Below are 22777 nucleotides of genomic sequence, written 5' to 3'. Positions count from 1 at the left end.
TCCTTGCTCAGCAGGGAGTCTGCTACTCTCTGACCCTCTGTCCCACTCCCCTCTCATGCTCTCTCTGTTGTTCTCTCTCTCAAGTAAAAAAAAAAAAAATCTTAAAAAAAAAAAAAAGATGTAAAACTATCCGTGAAAGGCAAGAATAATCTCCCAGGTAACCTGTTCTGTGATCACCCAGTGAGAACTGAGGGGTAGCGTCGGGATAAGCTGAAGCCGTGACTCTGAACTGCGGACAAGGGTTTTCTTACAACGTGGAGATGAAAAATACGAGGTGCTGTTGAATTTTCGAAGAACCAGTGAATGTGGTGTTACATGAGCCCTCCTTCCTGTGTAATTCTCCAGGAAGCAGGTCTGGGGCAGCGAGTGTGTGAGCCCCTAGGGAGACACTGGATCCATGGGATCAAGGTCTGTGCACACTGTCCTCCATTTGCTGACCTCATGTGCCAGCCCCCAAGCCTGGTGTTGGGGACACACAGTCCCTGCCCCAAAGGGGACTGTCTAAGGGAGGGGAGCCGGAGTGAGCACTCACCACAGTCCCTGTAATAAACACAAAGGGAAAAGTCATAAGAGCACAGAGGACACGCCATCAGCTCAGCTCCTGCTGGGGGAAGGCGGCCCAGAAGTGTCTTGCTTTTGGAAATCTATGCAGCCGTGAAAGAAAATAAAAATTCTAATCAAAGTGATTGCCGAAGTGAGAGGAAATCCAGCTGTCCTGATGTTCATGGTTTCCTTTCAGCCCTTGGCATCTCAATGTCCCCTTAAAGATAAATAAGAAGTAAAATCAAATTTAAAAGCATAGACTAGGGAAATAGACTCTCTAAGGGGACAGCTGACGTCTTGTGCATGAAGTTGTATGCAGAAGCGAGGTGATCTCAGTAGGGAGATTTTGGTGGCTAATTATCGTTGATTGGTGGGGATTATCCATCTGGAATTCAAGGTTCTTTTAAGCTGTGGCCTCACCTTGGTGTTCCCTCGAGTCTGACAACCCACTGATCCTTACAGCTCCTGTGCTCACCTGCTGGTGCCATGCTGGCAGGACTATGACGAGGGCCCCAGGTCTCCCCAACATCTGTCTGCCCTCATCCTTAACAAGAATGTTAACAGTAGAACATAAGGTGTCCCTTTGCCCCTTGGGAAAATTTCCCTTTTCAGGGTCTGAGCCACCAAAATTTGTTTCAACTCTGTCTTGTCTGAGAACCAGGGCAATGATCTAAATCATTCAACAATAACAAAAAAAAATATTTTAATTATCTGGGTTAGTGGCAATTAAATGTTTTTGCGATTCAGGGACCCTTCTGTGAACATAATAAACTCTGCAGAAAAAGAAAAAATGTTCTTGTGGATGCCCAGGACACATTTCACATGTAATTCCTGAGGAAACCCACCTGGAACCAGAGACCATCTGTGATACATGTGTGCCAAGTGCAGGTATTATAAATCATATGAGGTGTGAACTGCCCAGAGAGGTGATCCCTAAAGAGGGAGCCTCTACCCCACATAGGCTGACCCACCAGCATGTGGGAAGAGCATGTCAGGACTTCCAATATATTATATGCTGTGTTTGAAAAAGTAAGAGAAATAAAGCTTTGCAAATATGTAGAACACCGAGGATTTTTTAACAAGCCTATGTTTCTCAGCTTGAGATGTGTTCTAAGGGGCACCTGGGTTCCTGAGGGAAGAGTAGGTCTAACATTGTCTCTGGTTCATTCATTTGTCAGAGGCTTGCAACGTACCGCAGCTCACTGGTGACAGATGTCATACTCAGTGCAATAGATGTCACGAAGACAATACCTTTAAATAATATTCACAAGCCTTTGCACTGAGATGTGAGTGGTCATTTTAATCTTTTGTGTCATACAGGAGATTTATGATATTCTCCTGGCCAAAATCTTAAATGTCTCTTGGAATCTAAAGATGCATTTTTCTTTAGTAGCAACAAAACACATACTCAAAATTCCCTGAACTTCTAGAGGGAAGACAAGTGAGAGTCATACTACCCAGCTCAAGTCTGTATTTAATTTGTCCCCCCAAGGTAATGGGCTGTTTAAAACGTGAGTTTAATAGCTGATTTTAATCTCAATGAGAAGAGAACATTTTGGATATGAGCGGTTGAGGATGTTTTAATTGTTTTGTGACTTGTTGCAAGAATTAATGAATCACTTTTAAAAAGGCTCATGCCTTTTACCCTTAAAAAAGTAAAACTTGCTAACACAATTTACTAACAAGTTAAAACTTTCCCAGATGAAGGGTTGGAAAGTGGGGTTTAAAAGCACTTACTCAGGGTGCCTGCGTGGCTCAGTGGGTTAAAGCCTCTGCCTTCAGCTCTGGTCATGTTTTCAAGGTCCTGGGATCGAGCCCCACATCAGGATCTCTGCTCAGCGGGGAGCCTGCTTCCCTTCCTCTCTTTGCCTGCCTCTCTGCCTACTTGTGATCTCTGTCTGTCAAATAAATAAATAAAATCTTAAAAAAGGGACGGGGGGTGGGAGGTTGGGGTACCAGGTGGTGGGTATTATAGAGGGCACGGATTGCATGGAGCACGGGGTGTGGTGCAAAAATAATGAATACTGTTATGCTGGAAATCAAAAAAAAAAAAAAAAAAAAAAAAAAAGAAAGCAGTTACTCAAACCCGTTTGTTGACAGCATATTTGTTGTCTCAAACAAATGGTCCATGTACATGTGTATCTGCGCATACAAATCAGGTTACTGTAACTGCCAATTGACATCAGTTGTTATTTCAATAAAGTCTTTGCATAATTGGTAGAAAGAGCTGGAAAAGCAGTAACAATTTATTAATCATACATGACAATGCACTTCTTTGCTTTGTAGGTATTTCTCTTTTGAGGGATCTTTTTCATGTATGGCAACTGTTAAACCCAAGGATTAAGATAAACCTGAATCAAAACCAGTTCTTTAAATTTCTGCATTAAAAAATTTAAACCAGTATTTTCAAGAAAGTAATAAAGTTTATCGATCACATACCTTTGTCTAAAATATTGATAAACTGATAATATAAACCTTTTGTTCTATTAAGGAATGAAACAAAGAAAATAATTCAGCATTTTTTTTTTCAGTTTTCACTTAACAATGTTCTAGTTTTTTTTTTTTTTAAAGATTTTATTTATTTATTTGTCACAGAGAGAGCGAACACATGCAGACAGAGTGGCAGGAAGAGAGAGAGAGAAGCAGGCTCCCTGCTGAGCAAGGAGCCCGATGTGGGACTTGATCCCAGGACGCTGGGATCATGACCTGAACCGAAGGCAGCCGCTTAACCAACTGAGCCACCCAGGCGTCCCAACAATGTTCTAGTTTTTTATTTATTTAAATTTTAAAATGATTTTATCTATTTATTTGAGAGAGAGAGCAAGCATGAGTGGGAGTGGGGGGGAGGTAGAGAGAGGCAGAGGCAGAGGGAGCAGCAGATTCCCTGCTGAGCAGGGAGCCCCAGGATCATGAACTGAGGATCATGACGTGAGCTGAAGGCAGACATTTAACTGACTGAGCCACCCCAGGCGCCCCCAAAAATGTTCTAATTTTTAAATGTTTCATTATTTATATCTGAGATTTATATAGATATAGATGTATAAATATGCAGGCAAAATTTTTAATTTAAGTAAATTTTCATATATCAAGGAGTCTGTGATCAAAATATTTTTCCTGAGGGAAATTTTCAAAAAGGCGTGGAATCCACTGATTTAGAACTGTTTTGGGGCCACAGGGAGCATTTAACATGTGCAGGTTTTTATTCTTATTACATTTATTTATTTATTTATATTAAATTTTTAATTTGAATTCAATTTGCTAATCCGTAGCGCATTATTAGTTTCAGGGTAGAATTCAGTGCCTCGTCGGTTCTGTAGAACGCCCAGGGCTCGTTCCAGCTCATGCCCTCCTTAATGCCCATCCCCCAATTACCCCACCTCCTGACACCCGTCCCCTCCAGCGGCCCTCAGTCTGTTCACTAGCGTTAAGGATGTGCGGGTTTTTAGAAGCTGGTTTTGAACTCTGAGCTAACTCCACTCTCTGTATGTCTGCAGAGTCTAAGAAGATCAAAATACTGATGATTTCACAGAGGTCTCTGGGACAGGGAATATGGATACAGCTGTAAGAATAAGGCAGGAAGCTGGGTGTGTGTGCGTGTGTTTAAGTTGTGGGAAATGCCTTTTGAGCCACGGTAAAATTCTCCCTGTGTGCTACTAAACCAGATAATGTGTTGGGGGAAGAGGAGGAAAAGAGGAGGAAGGGGTGCAAGGGGGGAAGACGGGGCTCACCAGAAATTGCCCTGGCATCCGGCTATTCCGTGGTGAAGTGCGGCACGGCAGGGTGATTGGAGGGGGAGTCCCAGCACAAAGCCCACAGAGATAGTTTGTCCCATCCATGACTTTGTGGAGCTCATGGGATTTCTTTCATTTTCAATGTGTCCTCAAATTGTTCCTGTTTCCCTCATGGGTTTATGGACAAAGCACACATGGGAAAGTGGTTTATAAACTCTGGAGTGCTGTACACATGCTCAGGACTAAGGAAACCAAACATCTATCTAATTAGATGGAGGCTGTTCTCTCTTCTCTGGTTGGAGCTCAATCATCTCAGCCAGTGTGGGACACCAGTCAGACATCTGATTGACAGACATAATCTTTGGCTAGGTGATTGAATGTAACACAGTTTGAAGCAACTGCAAACCCAGATCTTAGGATCTGGCACAGTAATATATCAGTTCTTGCAGGATATTACTTGCTTTGGAATTCTTTAGGACACCCTGGATTTTGAGATACTTTTGTATTCTCCATGATGTCTAGGAAAACATGCCAGGGTGGGTAGATGATTGCTAATCTAAATTGACTTGGTGGGGGGGTACCTGGGTGTTGCAGTTGGTAAAGTGTCTGACTCTTGGTTTTGGCTCAGGTGGCGAGCTCAGGGTCATGAGATCGAGCCCTGTGTCAGCTTTGTATGCAGCGTGGAGTCTGCTTGAATTTCTCTCTCTCTTTCCCTCTGCTTCTCTCTCCCACCCTCTCTCTCTCTCATGAATAAATAAATAAATCATTAAAAAAAATTGACTTGGTGCCTTCTCTGATTTTCCCAGAAGGTGACTGGTTAGCAATTAACCCAATGGATCTACTAGGCTCTACACTCTTAACAAGGCTAAGTCACTGTTACCACACCATATCAACATGACAGTGTCCAGTGGTAGATATTCTTGGTCCAATTTATGGACAGGAATATTGAAGTACAGAGCTCTTGGTTACCACAGTCAAGAGTTTTAACTGATCTTACAAAACATATTTTTAACAGACATTCACATAAATATACTTCCAAAATCAAGCATTATTCTCTATATGTCAGTGGACTTGCTTATTGCCACAACCACTATCCTTTTCTTAAGGTCTTTAAATATTATTCATATCTTTCTTCCAACAGCACACAGTTCAGCTAATTAGGCATTAGACAGGAAGTGGCAAAGTCAGGGAAAAATTGTTATTCCTAATTATGTCAGATTCTTCTGAGACACTCCAACAAAGAGAAATACCTCCCTTGTGCAGACAGGGGACTTGTATTTCTTTTTTCTTTCCTTTCTCTCTTTTTTAAATTTATAGCCTAGCCTGGGGCCATTTTATGCAGGGCTCCTGCCAAGCTACAGCTCTCCCCCTGGAAATCTTTTGTTTCTGTTTTCTGTCCTCACTCCAGACTCTGCATGCCTCTTCTTGAATCTGCATCTTCTGATGTCAGAGCTTCTAGGTGCTGGGTAGTATCTGCAGGCAAGTTCTGAGTATTTCAGAGGTGAGTGTGAAGAAAGCATTCCATGTCAAAACAGTGGCATGGGGGATGTCCAGTACTCTAAAAACCTCCTGACTCTGAGAATTATAAGCAGGTGCCACAAATGCTGTGTCAGGCCTCGGCTGTGCCTGGCATGTTGGTCGGAAGGGCTTCCCTTCAAATGTCATGTTGCCTGCCCAGCTTGCTTCTCCCTGGATCAACACAAGAGAGAAGAGTCCAAAGAAGAAAGAGAGAAGATGAAGAAGTTGTTCTCTTGTCCTGTTCTGGACACCCAGTTCTGGGGAATGTCTTGAAAGCACGAAATTCATCATTTTAAGCACATCATGACTTGGCAGCTCTTCAAAAATCACTACTGTGTGTCTACATGTGCCAAGAGACACAAGGATGAATAGCAGCTGGGCTTAATCTGGAGGATTGCATGGAAAGGAATGATCAGAAGGTATGTAACTCTTGTTTTATATGAGGTATTCATTGACTGCAAGGGAAATCCATAAGGAGAGAAGAAATTACTTCTTTCTGGGGAGCTTCAAACACTTTCACTACAGAGATAAGCTTTCAAAGACACTATTATTCCACTAGGATGGAGAGAACAGAGACCTGAGAAGGTCACAACTTAAGGCATTGGGGTCTCAGAAAGCTTTTCAAGCTGAGACCTAGGAAGGGGTGGTGTGGGAGGGAGGAGACATCAGACGATGAGGCTGAAGAAGAGGTGCGGGCCACAGTGCAAGGGACAATAGTGGCCAAGTTACAGAGTCTCAGCTTCATTTTGAAGGTTATAGGGAGTTTTCTAAAGAGAGACAAAGGCAGAGCACGAAGTTCCTTCTATAGCTGTGGTCACTTGGATTATTTGTGCTCTGGAGAGCTCCAGGTAAGGTAGTCCTTAGCCCCAGTGAAGGCACTGCCTGCAGGTGGTGGATCAGACTTCCCAACTTTGCTTTCCCCACCTCAGGATACTCAGAGACCTGGCTGATGAATATCTGTACTCAGAGAATAGCAATGAAAGAGGAAACTTGTCCTTTTTGATAGAAATGTCAGGAGCATACATAGAAGTTACCTTGCCAGATAGCACACTCCACAGCAGGTCAGGTGAGATTTCTGGGCCAGTTTCTCAGTCTTTATTCTATAATTTTAGAAGGTAGGATGTTTTTACAATCCATGGATTAAAATGAAGGCTTTAAAAGGTTAATAAAAATAGTGAGCCTGTTTCTGGCTTCTCCTTAGTGAATTTTGTTCAGCATAACCCTTCAGTGTTGGATTCAGGATGGCAAAGTGAACCCAGAATAGAGTACCCCACTTGGAATATATTTCCAATTCTCCATTTTGTTTTTAGAAGCACACTAGGCTTTCAGTTAAAGTATGTCCTACCTAAAATGTGGAGTACACACCAGTCTCCACTTGTTTCTACACCAGTGATCTGACAGCCATCAGTGCCACCCCTCTTCCACATGCTCCTCCATGGAGACTGGCTCAAGGAACATGCTCATCAGCGGGACTGAGTTTCAGGACAAGTTGGTAGGCGGAGCAAGGAAGACGCCGGGTGGACTCAGGAACCCAAGGGAAATGGTCCTGCCACTTCCCAGTCAATGGTGTGACGGAGCCAAGTGTTTCAGCTTTCTGAGCCACAGTTTCTCACGGGCAAACTGGGCTGGTGACTCCAAACTTTCATGGTGTGAGGGGCTCAGAAGGAGAGGGGATGTCTGAGGCTCCAAACCAGGAATCTATCTGATTGTGAAGTGCTGTTTCCATGGAACCCAGCTTGCAGTCTCTTGCTCTGCTCCTTTCCTGACTTCTTTTTGCCATGGGGACTTGTCTTTTTTCCTAAGTCACTCAGTAGAGATGGGGCAAGGATGCATTTGAGAAGAACTGTATCAGCTTGACTTGTAAATGAGGCTCCCATATGCCGGGCTGATCAGACCATGTCTTAAATTTCATTGGCATCCTGATGTTAGGAAGTGTTCCGCCATTACAGTGGATCATAACTGACCTCCCTGAGGTTGTGAACCTTCTGGATTTAAATGAAGATGTTGCCCAACAAGGCTGAGAGATGCAATGTAGACACCTGTTTGGTTAAGCCAAGTGAGGGAAAAGCAGAGGTGGAATCTGTCCGGAGAATTTAACTGAGGGGCAAGCTCCACAATGCCTGCCCTCCCCTAACCCCGCAAGGTGATGTTGGCTGTGCTTTAATGCAGAGTGGCTGAAAAATCAATGAGATGATTTTAAAAAGGTGGTTTCTAGTTTTGAGCTTTGTTACTCTGTCCTGGCTAGATGTTTCTTAACTGGTCTTCCTAGTTGCCTGGTCTACCTCTAGTCTCTTTCTGTCCAAATTGTCTGTCAGTTTTCAGCCAGGATATTCAGCTACTTGATGTATTCTACATGGAAGGGCTTTCATACAGGGAACTGGAGGCTTCTGGACCACGTGAGTCTGAAAGAACGAGTCAGGGAGGTCACGCCAAAACCATCAGTCTGCAGGAGTAAAGAATGAGCTTCCTAGGAAACTCACTCAGCCTTTGCCTTGACCCTGCCTCCTGCACACTTACTGGATGGTGTTGCCCCTCCAGAATCATGAGAACCTCTTTCTTTTCTAGCTTCCATGTTTCTCTGGAGTGCCCCTCCCTAATACCTGACACCCAGGAACCATAAGGTGAAAGGGGGTCTGGAGAATGTTCCTGATTCCTCTCCTGCCATGTAGGGCTATAAGAAGGGTTCAAGGAGTTCCAGGGTCACACTAAACAGTCTGGCAAACCACCCCATACACAAGCGGGGAACACTAGTAATATTCCAAACTTTAACAATGTAGCCTGTTCAGCCTCCCTGTTGTTTGTCTCCCGGGAGCACAATGAGAGGGCTTCTGTAACAAAAACATGGTCTTGAACTCCAGACTCACTTGCCACCAACTTCCTCTACTGTGAGTTTCCTAACCCACTACAGCTCTGCTTGCGTGGTTTCCCTGGACCCAAACCCCTCCCTTAACCACACTAACTTTTTGGAATACTAACCAGTTTTCAAGGAAAGCTCAAATGTCACTTCAATCTTGGATTAATTATACTGTGAAGTAAGAATTCTTTGATTAGTCTGTTCTTAAGAAACCTGACAGCACCAATTGTGCAAACATTTATGTGGACCCAACCCTTTGCTAACCTTAACGGTTCATGATTCCCTGAATGTAAACTTTTTATCATGTCTTTCTAAATGTTGAGAGTATAGGGTAAGTAGTTCACAATGAAATCACTCAGTGTTTGAGTCTGGGAAATGTTTTTAGAAAGTCTAACCAGAGGGTCACCTGCGTGGCACAGTTGATTAAGCGTCTGACTTTTTGTTTCAGGCCAAGTCATGATCTCAGGGTGGGGTCGAGCCCCATGTCTGACCCTGTGCTCAGAGGGGAGTCTGCTTGAGGATTCTCTTTCCCTCTCCATCTGCCCCCTACACCTTGCTCGTGTTCTCTCTCTCTCTAAGATAAATAAATAAATCTTAAAAAAAGAAAGTCTTGTAAGAGATAAATCTCTACCTCTGTTAATTCAGAAAAACACTGAATGTTTCAATGAAACACCAATGCACCAAAAGACAATCCAACCCATTATTTAAAAAACATACACAGACAAATATAAATGTAAAGTAGTTGTGCTGAATTAATTTTTACTGAGCTATGATATGGTTAACTAGTATAGAGTGTTATTCATACGGTCTTCTGTGTTTGTGTCCAGTTTCATTTCAATGACTACAGTCATGTTTCTGAAGACTTTCAGAGATTCACTTCCAACCGTTATTCCCTAGTTCACTCCTAAGACCTTAGGTTTCTTAATACTTGCAGAGTCTCAGAAATAGGATGTCTCTGACTTTGCGAGGGAATATATATATCCTGAAGCTTGGAAGAGAACATGCATGTATCACAAGGGAAATGTGACTCTGACATTAGAGCAGTGATTACTCCCCAAATTCCCAGAGCCTTCTGGGACCCTATTTGTCAGTGTCTCGCTAGGTGCCCACTCAGGGACTGAGAGCCAGTCGGCCCAGTATGCAAAGGCTATGGTCACAAAGCACCTCCAGAACGTACATCATATGGGTATTTGTGTGGACTTGATTCACAACTGTAACTTGGCTTGGAACACAAATAGAACTTTCTATTCTCCTGACTTTTTTTTGTATACATCAAGCTAGTGTAAAATCACATTTTTAAAAACATGTGTAAATAAAAAGGAGGGATGTGTTGAGCAAAAGTCTCTGGAAATCCATCAAGTCCAATGTGTCTGAAGAGCTGGTGGATTCAAACCGTGTATCCCTTTCACTGGGCATAGGAGCAGGTTAACTCCAATTGTTATGAGCAGTCTCTGAAATAGTGGGTGACAAAGACTTCAAGAAATAGACACACATGTATGTACATTAGGTATATACATATTTCATCATACACACATCCTATAATTTCCATATGGAATCAATTAATTTTAGGTGAAATCACTTTACCTGAGTCTGCTTATTCTCCTATACCCGGATCAGAGAAGGGAAATGCCAAATTAGTAGGATATACATAATGAGACCACAGGTCAAGATTACCTGTATGGAATTAAATACTTTTTTTCCCTCAGATATGGAAGAGGGCAAGTCTGTCAGTTTAGTATAGCCATGTGAAGTGCGGTCTGTACCAGAATAATCTAGTATCTTGATCAAGAAGACATGGCAGCTTTCATGTTGAGTTCTCAGTCTTGAATCTCTCTGAGTCTCAATTTCCTCATCAGAGGACTTCAGCCTCCCAGGGTCACTGAGGGAATCGAAGGAATAAAGTCAGTGGAGATGCTCTTTAAATTGTGAAAGTGCTTGAAAACATTAGCTATTATATCCAAGATTTGATGACACATCTCATTTAAAGTCCCTTTGTTCTCTGGTTGTGATAACAGAGACCCCTCTTCTCCTAGGACAGCTTAGAGGCACATGAAGCGAAAACCCTGAGTGGCGTCGGATTCCTTCTGGAAATCACAACACTGTCATATGGAAGCGAGTATTCCTGCTGATCTCATGGACACACCCCTTCCTGGGAAGTTGGTAAATATCAAAAAGTAATTCCTAAAATAATTGCAAATGAGAGTCAATCTGTGTTTCCTGGCACACCCCCAGCTTTGGGCGCATTACTGATACAGGAGGTAATCCTTAATAGGATGGCTGTGTATTCTGAATTCTCAACTTCTCTCTTGTCTCTGGGGCGATTCGAGCCCTGTAATTGAAGCTCCAAGAAAATTGAAGTCATTCATCTCTTTTATCTTTAATGTAAAAAATACAGAAATACTGTAACTTTTGCAGAAAAAGCCCCACAACTGCACAAAATTCTAATAATTGACTCTGTTTGTCTTCATTTAACCAGCTGGGAAGATAGTCTGGTGGCACACAGCAATTTTCTAAATTCAGAAATAGTTAATTCACGAGAACAGCTGTTGCCCAATCCAGTGTCAGTGCTTGTTTATTTCATACGAGAAACTGAGGGGAGAACAGGCCGCCCCAACACCAGGCAGCAGGGCCCCGTTACACGTTCTTCTGAGACGAATCACCGTCTCAATACTCCCCAAGAAGTTACCCTGGATGAAAGACGTCTGAGAAGGTTTCGGGCTCCCCGGGAGAGGAGACAGGAGAGAGCTGTGGAAGACAGCCCTGCCGTGTGTTTAGATAGCAGCAGGGGCTTCGGTCTGAATTAAGTTCCCGTGGGAGTCACCCAGGCAGACATTACCAGGTTTCAAAAATGTTTTAATTTAATTTTCTTTTAAAGGATGTTCTGAAACGTTTGGGGTGTGTGTGTGTGTGTGTGTGTGTGTGTGCATGTGTGTGTATTAACACCCTGAAAAATCTTTAAAATGCAGGGTCCTGGGCCCTTGCCTCTTAGGCTCTGAATCAGTAGGTCTGGGGTGAGCCAGGGAAACTACATTTTCATACATGTGCTCCAGGTGATTCTGATGCTGGTGTCTAATGAGAAGGTGGAGTGGGTCTCCCCATGCACTGAAATTCCCCTCATACACTAAGCTTTGGATGCAGGGTTGTGCCTTTTGGCCTTGAATGCACCAGCTCATCCCAGGTAAATTTCACCTGCTGGAATGCTCACGACCTGTATCTTTATGTGGCTGCCTTCTCAACACTCAGATTTTGGCGCAAGTGACACCCTCCGACAGAGGCTTTCCTTCCCTAGATCCTCTTTGGTAAAGTGCTGCTCTCCCAGCTCCGGCTAACTCTGTCTCCTTACCCTCTCTGTTCCTCCTTGGGGGTCAGCACTGGGTGTCTTCTTGTTTCACCAGACTGCAAACCCCAGGACACCTGGGGGTCTCATCTGACACATCACTGTGTAGTCCTAATGCCCATGAATGGAACAGCGCCTGGCATAGATTAGGAGTCTAGCAAACATTTGGTCATGGAGATAGGAAGAAATGAAACATTGTCTTTGGCAGGAGAAAGTAGGTGTCGGCAGGTCAGAAAGCCAAGCATTTACAGCTTTTGGAATTTTTCTTTGAAATTATTTCTTTCATCTTGAAAGATTATCACAATGAATTTCCCCCCACCATTCCATAACAAAATTCTATTTGTTTTACTATAGAATAATTCTTCTTTTTTTTTTTTTTAAAGATTTTATTTATTTATTTGACACAGAGAAATCACAAGTAGATGGAGAGGCAGGCAGAGAAAGAGAGAGAGAGGGAAGCAGGCTCCCTGCTGAGCAGAGAGCCCGATGCGGGACTCGATCCCAGGACCCTGAGATCATGACCTGAGCCGAAGGCAGCGGCTTAACCCACTGAGCCACCCAGGTGCCCACTATAGAATAATTCTTAAGGGGCACCTGGGTGGCTCAGTCCGTTAAGTGCCAGACTCTTGGTTTAGGCTCAGGTTATGGTCTCAGGGTCGTGAGATCGATCCTCACATGAAGCTCTGTGCTCAGCTTAGAGTCTGTTTGAGATACTCTTTCTTCCTCTGCCTCTGCCCCTCCCCTCTGCCCTTACCCCCTAATTGCATACTTTCTAAATAAATTCATAAATAAAATTTTGAAAAAAAGAATTATTCTTTTTTTTTTTTTTTTTTTAAGAGAAGGAGAGCAACCAAGCAGTGGGAGGAGGGGCAGAGACAGTGGGACAGGCAGACTCCCCACTGAGCAGGGAGCCCAACACAGGGCAGAAAAAGAAGAATTCTTAAAATTACCAATAAATAAAATCGACACTCTAGGAAGACAGGCCACATGGATTTTCTAAATCCCGGTAGCACTGGCAGAACTCCAAGTGCATTCAGGAATATGAATAAGTCAGTGTTAGACTCACTGTGTAGGAATAGGGTTACTCTTATTAAAGCAGAACACAGACTTCCCCAGGAACAGGACAGCATTCTAGAGGGACATTTGGCTGCAGAGGAGCTAGTGACCCCGAAGACTGACTGCCCTCTGGGACCCCCCTTCTCTCGATAGAGGCTCTCTGGGTCCCTGTGTCTTGCTGCTGCTCTTACTGCACACAGGGACCCAGTGCACACTGCTTTCAAACCCATTTATGCAGTTGCCAGTCAGAGCTGCTAAGACACACCACATTTTCCCATCTCTATATTCAGGGAGAATATAAAACTGAACTGGATAAAGAACATTTTGAAGAAAGTCTTGTCTGTTTTACCGGTTGCAGGTTTCCTACGGTTGCGTGGCACAGATGCCTGGCAGGTCGGGCCCCTGGCTTCCGTCCTGTTTCTGCCTCTGGACAGAAGTACATTGTCCCTGCTAAGGGCTCACCCTTAGTGTGACTAGCAGTCGGAGTGGTGTTTTCTTAAAATCTGAATATGGATTTGTCTGCTGGAGACTTGGTAAGAATATCTTTGTGTATTGGCAGGAATCAGTCAATATCAATCAGTAAATGTTTATTGAGAATATGCAACATTATTAATGTAAGGTGTTTGCCTGGAAATAACTAGTTGAGACAATGTGACTGACCCTACCTTTAGGAGTTTCTGTAGTCATCCCAGAAACACATTTTCTGTGATTCTAGGGAGAAAACTCAGTATTTGAGAGGGGCCAACTGGCCTTGTGAAAACAGAAGGAAAAAGCTGGATTTCCCTTACTGGTGACATTTTGAATATAAACATTTACCTCGGCTTCGCGCTGTAGCCCTGTGAAACTGGCATTAATGACGAGAAGCGACACAATGGGAAAGGAACATACAGCAAAGACTCTTGGAATCTGGAAAGCTGATATACAAGTGATAACTGATTTTAACAGATTTTTAAAAAGCTTCATCCCAGAGAAGAAGTGGGAAAAGGAAAAAGAGTTTGCATTTCAGAGCCTCAGGAAGGCTCATGAATCAGGGATATTAGGTATTTCTGAAGATGTGGATAAAAACGGAACTGATAACCTGCAGATAGGTGGAAAGGCTGCGCTGTCCACACTGGCTGCTCCCTAGGCCATATCACGGATCAGCTCGCCCTCCTCCCTTCCCCGAAGCCTTCTCTCCATCTGCATAGCTCACCTCCACTGTTTGTCTCCCCTCCTAACACTTCTTCCAAGCTAACGGCTGACAGCGAACCCGAGTCTTTCTCATCCCTCATTCTTCAGGAGTTGATCGCATTTCCTTCCCATTCTCGCTGTTCTATTAAATGAGTGACTCCAAATAAACACAGAAAAGAGCCAAATCTGGAGGAGCGTGTGGTCTTTCTCGGGCACTGACATGTGGACAACTGTATTGCATTGGATCAGAAATGTTTTGAGTAATGGATCTGTGATGTTCCATAGGATGGAGAGAAGGAAGTGGTCGATTTCTGGCTGGAGAGCAAAGTTTTGCAAAGTTTTCAGAGAGATTCCATGGCTGTTGAGGCTTAAATAAAGCATAAACGTTTTTAGAAGCAGCAGCAGGCATAAGATCCCCTGAGTGCCGGGCAACATCCCACGGACATGAATGACTCCTTTAGAGACAGATGAGACATTTGACCCCAGACTGTCACTTGCACCAGGAGCCACGAGCCTAGCAGTGAGGCTTCCATCAAAACGTGGCTGATGAGGTGGGTGCCAGTCTTGGGTGACTCGACTTACCCCAGAGGCAGAGACAGCTCACAATGAATAATGAGCAGGGAAGAGGTTAAATTTTTGAAGGATTATTCTGGCAGCGGTGCAAAGAACAGGCTGGAGGAGCCCAAGACAAGCTGGAGAATTTGAGGAATTATGGAAAGTGTGCTGAGGTCAGGTGGGCTCTTTTGAGGACTTAACATCTCTGAAGAAATGAGGAGGCTGAGGGCAGGTGCGACATGCTGATTATGATTTAAATGGAGTCATTTTTTATTTTGGACTCTATTTTCTTTGACTTGAACTGGAGCACAGTATCTGTTCTTGGCCACTGTGCAAGGACACACATTTGAAAAGAAGACAATGTCCTTTTCATGTATAAAAGGCTTTCGAATTAGCATGGGGATCTCTACCAAAGCTTCCTGAAGCTTTTTGCTGTGGGCTTTACAGATCAGAATCTCAGAATCCATGACAGATTTAGGCTCTGCTGTTACAGTCCCTGTGTGCTTTAAGGACAAATCCATTCCCAGAGGACATCCCGCTCCAGAAAGGAGGACCGCCCCGCAAATTAGAGTGGGAAGTGGACCCACGGGCCTGCTTCTCCACAAAGCCTCAGATTCTTACAGAATCCATGTTCAAGGAGCCGTTGTCAGCCCAAATTCAAACTCAGTTCTAAATTAGCTCTTTTGCTGACGGGTTTCCTTGCCTGGAGGCATTTGGGAAATGGAGAACGTGGCCCCGCTATTGCCAAGGAAAAAAAAAAAAAAAGCCTTATCTGAAAATACCAGAGCATTTTCTTCTCTTTTAAATTGGGTCAAATGCACTCAATTTAATTGGTAAATTTTTATAACAGAAAATAGATAACTCCTCTACAAGCAGGGCTTCCTGCTTAAAAATGCAGCTGAAAGCATTATCAGACTATGAAAGAGTTATTGTGTAGGTCAGTCTGAGGATGGGCTCAGCTTGTACCTGGCAGCGGGAAAGAGCCACATGCAAGAGATAGTGTGTGACCTGCGTAAATTATGGGCTGCAAAAGGAGGTGAGGGTTGCCTAGCAAATGCAACCAAAAAATTCAGGGAAAACTTAGCACAGGATTCTCCCCGAACTGTCAAGTCTCAGATCTCAGAGAATTGACTGGATAGAATTGGGACTCAGGGTCTCAGCTGCAAGGAGCATTATAGACACAAACTATATTCAGCAGTGTGGAATTGGAGGGTTTTTTGGTGGCGTGTGTGTGTGTGTGTGTGTGTGTGTGTTTCTACAGCATCGAATGTGCTTTTTCAAAGCTTTATTTAAATTAGCATTCCATGAAATTGACCTACTGCAAGTGTACAATCAGCGTTTTGGAAGATTTATAGGGTGGCACAACCATCACCAAAATCCAGTTTCAGAACATTTCCATCACCCCCTAACATTCCCTTAAGCCTGCTTGTTGTAAATCCTCACTCCCAGCTCCAGACAGAAACTAATTTGCTTTTGGTGATTATAAGGTTAGTCTTCTTTAGGTATTTGATCTAAGTGAATAATAAGTAGTCTTTTGTTCTGGCTTCTTTATACTTGGCATAATAATTTTGAGGTTTATTCGTGCTGTGGCACGAATCAGTGTTTGGTTTGCTTTATGTTCCTGAGCAGCCTGCCGTTCCAAGGCTGCACCACGCTTCTTTGCTCATCAGCTGGTTGATGGACCACTAGGTTGTGTCCAGGTTTGCCTATGATGAATAATGGTTCTATAGACGTTCACACACACGTCTTTGTGCAGATGTATGTTTTCGTTTCTCTTTGGTAGATTCCTGGGTATAGAATTGCTTGCACTCATGGTTGAGTTGCTGGGTCTGTTGACCATTTTAAGAAACTTTCAAACTGTTCTCCAAAGTGGCTGTGTCATTTTATATTCCCACTGGCAATGTGGGGGGATTCCATTCACTCCTTGCCCCTGTCAACACTTGATACTGTCTGCTCCCCCCTACCTTTTTTTTTTTTTTTAATACCCATTCTAATGGCTGTGCAGCTTGCCCAATTACCAATGATAGATACCTTTCCATGGGTTTATTAGTCATTTGTGTTTTATTTGTTAAAATGTTTATTTAAGTGTTCTTTCTGGTGCCCAGTTTTTATGTTTTAAAAACTGGATTGTTCAATATCTTATTATTGAGTTAAAAAAATTTTTATATATTCTGGATACAAGCCCTTCGTCAGATACATGATTCACAATTTTTTTTTTCAATTTGTGTTTTTTTTTTCATTTTCTTAATGATGTCATTTGAAGTACAGACAATCTTCATTTTAGTGGAGTCTAATTTATCATTTTGTTTCCTGTTACAGCTTACACATTTGGTATTGTGTCTAAGACCTCTTTGCCTAACCCAGTGTCACAAAGGTTTTCTCCCATGTGTTCTTCTAGAAGTTTTGTCACTTTAGCTCTTATATTTAGCATGTGGTCTGTTTGAAGTTAAATTCGTGTGTGGTGTAAAATAGTGGTCTCAGGCTTTTGTTTTGTTTTTTTGCATATGCTGCTCCAATCTTCCTGGCACCATTTGTTGAAAAAAAAAAAAATCATTCTTTCACCACTTAGTTGCTTTGTTGAAAATCAATTGATCATCAATGCAAGAGTTCATTTCTAGACACTCAGTTTCATTTCACAGCTCAATACACTTATCCTTCCTTTAACACTGCACTGTTGATGACTGTAGGAATATAGTAAGTTTTGAAATTTGGTGGTAATAGCCAAACTTTTTTATTTTCAAAATTGTTCCAGCTCTTCTTAGCATTTCCATACAAATGTAGGTCTTTTTGTGCCAGTTTCTACGGATAAGTCTACTAGAATATTGATAGAGATTGTGTTGAATCTGTAGATCAATTCAGAAAGAAGTATGTTTTCTCCAATATTCATTCTTTGAATCGATGGACATGGAATGTCTTTGTCCTCATTTAATTCTTCTTTACTTCTTCTCAGCAATATTTTGTAATTTTTAGAGTAGGAATCATGCATTTTGTTAGAAATGTTCCTAATATTTTATTCTCCCTAAAGCCATTGTGAATTATACTATTTTCTTATTTCATTTCCAGTTGTTCATTGCTAGTGCATAGTGAAATCACACTAAACTCACTTATTAGCTATAGAAGTTTTGTTGTGGATTCCTTAAAGCTTTTTATGTATGGGAATGTGTCAAACTTGAAAGACAGTTTTGCTTCTTCCTTTATGATTTGTCGTTCTGTGTCCCTAAGTTTTCCTTCCCTTCCTCCCGTTCTTCCTTCATTTTCTTCTTTTATTTCGTATGTCAGTCTAGCTAAGAGCTTGCCAACCTTATTGATCCAGCCAAAATCTGGCCAAGAGTTGTTTTCAATAGATTTCTGCTTTTATTTCATTGATTTCCACTTTAGTCTTCCTTCTTTTTGCTTTGTGTTTAATTTGCTCTTCTTTGTTTTTCTTAAAATGGAGGCTTAGTTTATTGCTATACATGTTTTTCTGATATAAGTATTTAATTTTTATATAATTTATCCTTAAGGAATGCTTCACCTGCATTCCTTACATTACACTTTATTTTTTTTTTTTTGATTTTTTATTTCTTTTCAGCGTAACAGTGTTCATTGTTCATGCACCACACTCAGTGCTCCATGCAATCCGTGCCCTCTCCAATACCCACCACTTGGTTCCCCCAACCTCCCACCCCCCGCCCCTTCAAACCCCTCAGATTGTTTTTCAGAGTCCATAGTCTCTCATGGTTCACCTCCCCCTCCAATTTCCCTCAACTCCCTTCTCCTCTCCATCTCCCCATGTCCTCCATGATATTTGTTATGCTCCACAAATAAGTGAAACCAGATGATTATTGACTCTCTCTGCTTGACTTATTTCACTCAGCATAATCTCTTCCAGTCCCATCCATGTTGCTACAAAGTTAGGTATTCATCCTTTCTGATGGAGGCATAATACTCCATAGTGTATATGGACCACGTCTTCCTTATCCATTCGTCCGTTGAAGAGCATCTTGGTTCTTTCCACAGTTTGGCGACTGTGGCCATTGCTGCTATAAACATTGGCATACGGATGGCCCTTCTTTTCACTACATCTGTATCTTTGGGGTAAGTATCCAGTAGTGCTATTGCAGGGTCATAGGAAAGCTCTATTTTTAATTTCTTGAGGAATCTCCCCAGTGTTTTCCAAAGTGGCTGCACCAACTTGCATTCCCACCAACAGTGTAAGAGGGTTCCCCTTTCTTCCACATCCCCTCTAACACATGTTGCTTCCTGTCTTGCTAATTTTGGCCATTCTAACTGGTGTAAGGTGATATTTCAATGTGGTTTTAATTTGAATCTCCCTGAGGGCTAGTGATGATGAACATTTTTTCATTGTCTGATAGCCATTTGTATGTCTTCTTTGGAGAAGTGTCTGTTCATATCTTCTGCCCATTTTTTTTATATGATTGTCTGTTTTGTGTGTGTTGAGTTTGAGGAGTTCATTATAGATCCTGGATATCAACCTTTTGTCTGTACTGTCATTTGCAAATATCTTCTCCCATTCAGTGGGTTGCCTCTTTGTTTTGTTGACTGTTTCCTTTGCTGTGCAGAAGCTTTTGATCTTGATGAAATCCCAAAAGTTCATCTTCACTTTTGTTTCCTTTGTCTTTGGAGACATATTTTTAAAGAAGTTGCTGTGGCTGATATCGAAGAGGTTATTGCCTATGTTCTCCTCTAGGATTCTGATGGATTCTTGTCTCACGTTGAGGTCTTCTATCCATTTTGAGTTTATCTTTGTGTACGGCGTAAGAGAATGGTCAAGTTTTATTCTTCTACATATAGCTGTCCAGTTTTCCCGGCACCATTTATTGAAGAAACTCTCTTTTTTCCAATATTTTTTCCTGTTTTGCCAAAGATTATTTGACCGTAGAGTTGAGGGTCCATATTATCTGGGCTCTCTACTCTGTTGCACTGGTCTATGGTGGCTCCCTCCCCCTTTTGTTTATCTTCCAATATCAGTCCAATGTTCCCACTCCACTTTACCTGCCCGCTGGCATCTTCTGCTCCTGTAGAGATCCAGACGTGTATAATTCTGATCTCAGGCTGATTTCATGGGTGATTGGAGTTCTTTGGTAGGTAATCAGCTCATTTTAGGGTACAGGTTGAAAGGGTGCCTCTTCCTACTTCCCTGCCATCTTGACTCCCCCACCATCCATTACACTTTATTTTAAACATTTTATTTCTTTGAAAATATATTTCAATTACCTTTATAATTTCTTTTTGACCTATGGGCTTTATAGTATTGTGTTACTTTTTGAAATACTGGAGATTTTTCTAGATATCTTTCTTTTGTCAGTCTCTAATTTAATTTCATCATTGTCAGAGGATGGACTTTATATGGTTTTCATCATCTTAAATTAATTTGGACCTGTTTTGCGGCCCAGCAGATGGTCGATCCTATGGATGTTTATGTGTGTACTGTATCTGGACTGGAAAGTACATATTTTCAAGTCTGTTCTGCCTTTGCTTTTGGTGGGGTTTCCTCACCTCTCACATTTCCTCTGCACAAATGAGCACACAGTCTTGGAAGGTTAGAAATGTATGGGTGCCTTGGGCTTGCTCCTGAATCTGCTGCATACATGTTAGACACGTGGGCAACCCAGGATATGTGGGAGCTTGTCAAGGCTGATCATGGTTACCCCACTTCCTGCAATTCTCTGTGAAAGCTTTGGCTATCTCACCAGTTTATTGCTGGACTTGATGACAGGCCAGTGCTTGTTCCAGGATGCCCTTAGCCACCTGCTCTTCCTATTTCCTTGTCACCTGCTATGTCCCAAATCCAATGAGGCCCTTTGGGAGTGGTAGTGGTAGTGGAGTTTCTTGTCATCCCAGTCTGTGCTGATCTGGTTGAACTATTGGCAGAGTGGAGGGTGGGCATGGCAGAAGCTCTGGGCAGGAGCACCATAGATTCCTGCTGCTCTTACAAGAGGTACAGTCGTTTTTCTGAAGAAATGCTCCTCAGTTTGTTGTCTAACTTTGGTCGATTTCCAGAGGACTGAGATGTTGTTTGGGGCAGGTTTGTCCAACCTCATTGATGCTTTTTGGAAAACTGTTGGTGACATGATGGAAGCTGGACTCCTGTTTTTTTGTTTTTGTTTTGTTTTGCTTCCATTTTAGCTTGAGGTGGCATCCTTGGTTACCTTTAAATCTTCTCTGGAAGACAAGAGCCCACCCCAAACAGATGGGCATGGTGTCACTTATGTTGAAGATGGCGAGCTTCCAGAACTGCCCTCCTTTACAACCTGCCTTCCAGTTGTGCACCTACCCCCCACCTTGAAGCTCCTGCCCCATGGTTTGAATACCACTCACTTTAATTCAGATACTTCCTATAATTTGGGAACGTGAGGTCCAGAAAGGGAAAGGGCTGCTTCAATTTCAGTTTCAGAGAGGCTGAGAAGAGGGCAGCACATCAGGATGTGGGCCCTTGGCAGAAGCAGTTGGTATTGGGCCTCCCCTTGCATGAAGGGTCTTCACCTTCAGCTGTTGTTGGGAGAGTGGGGATGCTTCCAGCTGCACATCTTGTCCTATTAGGGTGGGAGCCCTCAGACCCCTAACTCTGGGAGATGGTGTCGAATGGAATGTGAGCACTCCTGGCCTTTGTTCACTCTCCTCACAGCTCTGCCGCCCTCCCCTCCCCACCATAATCCCCACCAATGGGGGTAATGCAATGCATGCATTGTTGTCTTCACACATGATGGTTTGAGGAGCACCTACTATGTGATAAATGAGTGTCCTCAGCCTATTCTATGAAGTACCTACTGGGTGTCAGATACTGAACTTAGTTTTTGAGATACATTTTTTCATTTTACCCTTACAACAATCCTCTAAGTGTTAGTTCCCGACAGTCTGTGGATGTGATACTCAAGGCTCACAAAGGTTAAATAACATGTCTGATCTCACACAGGTAGGGATGGAGCTGGACTCTGACCTCAAGTCTATGTGTTTCCAAAGCCTGTGGTCCATCAGAACACATGCTCTCCATAATGTGAAAGCCCCATCAAGATGGTGGGGTGAGACCTACAACCTGAGCCAAAATTTAGGAATGTGACTGGATCTATCATTTTGCTGTGGCTAATGCAAAGGGAAGGTACCACAAAACACACATGCTGCACGCATAAACACACAAATACACGATATATCACACACACACACACCACAAAATGCATGGGATACACACACACACACACACACACACACACACACACAAACACCCTGTCTCCCACCTCCCATACGACTATAGATATTACAGCACTTTGGGTCAGCATCTAACTTTTTGGGCTCAGGTAGAATAGTACAAAGATCTCAAAGACATAGTTTTCTACCAAGGTGCATTTCAAAAATGCCCTGGGGAGTAGTTTTTTTTTTTTTTTTTTAAGACAGAACAACCATTCTTCACAGCTTCTCTGCCGTGGGAAGAGCGAGCAGGTTGGTGGAGGAGTTTAGCAGATTTATTGACATGAACATAGTTTTGAGACAGAAGGCAAGCTGTCATAGCCTGACATGCAGGAAACTCGGGATAAATATTTCTGTTGACGCCCCATGCATTCCTTATCCCCGCATGCCCTTGCACTGGGCTCTCATGTCAGAATGAACTTGTAAAAGGGTTTGTTCTTGTCCCAAAAGAGATGAGTGGGGGTAGCGGGGGCAGGGAGGTTCATGAAAATTACTGATAGAGAAATCAGAGATGGATAAAATCACAAGATAGAAGTCCCTTCTTCTAGGCAGGGGATATGTGCCAAGATCCTCCTTCCACCCATGGGCATCTGAAATCACAGATCTTACTGTATATGATCTATGCATACTGTGTTTTTCCTATACAGACATACCTATGATAAGTTTAATTTATAAAATAGCCACACTGAGAGATTAACAACAATAACTTATAATAGAATAATAGTAACAAGAGACTGTAATTGAAGTCCCTGTAGATCTTAGCAACTCTGGCATACAATAGTTTTTCTTTACTTACTACATCAAGAACTTTCACTTATTTACTTAAAG

This window comes from Mustela erminea, chromosome 7 (assembly GCF_009829155.1).
Source record: "Mustela erminea isolate mMusErm1 chromosome 7, mMusErm1.Pri, whole genome shotgun sequence".
NCBI classification, from domain to species: Eukaryota; Metazoa; Chordata; class Mammalia; order Carnivora; family Mustelidae; genus Mustela; species Mustela erminea.
The sequence above is the reverse complement of the archived record's forward strand: the minus strand, read 5'-3'. Positions refer to the sequence as shown.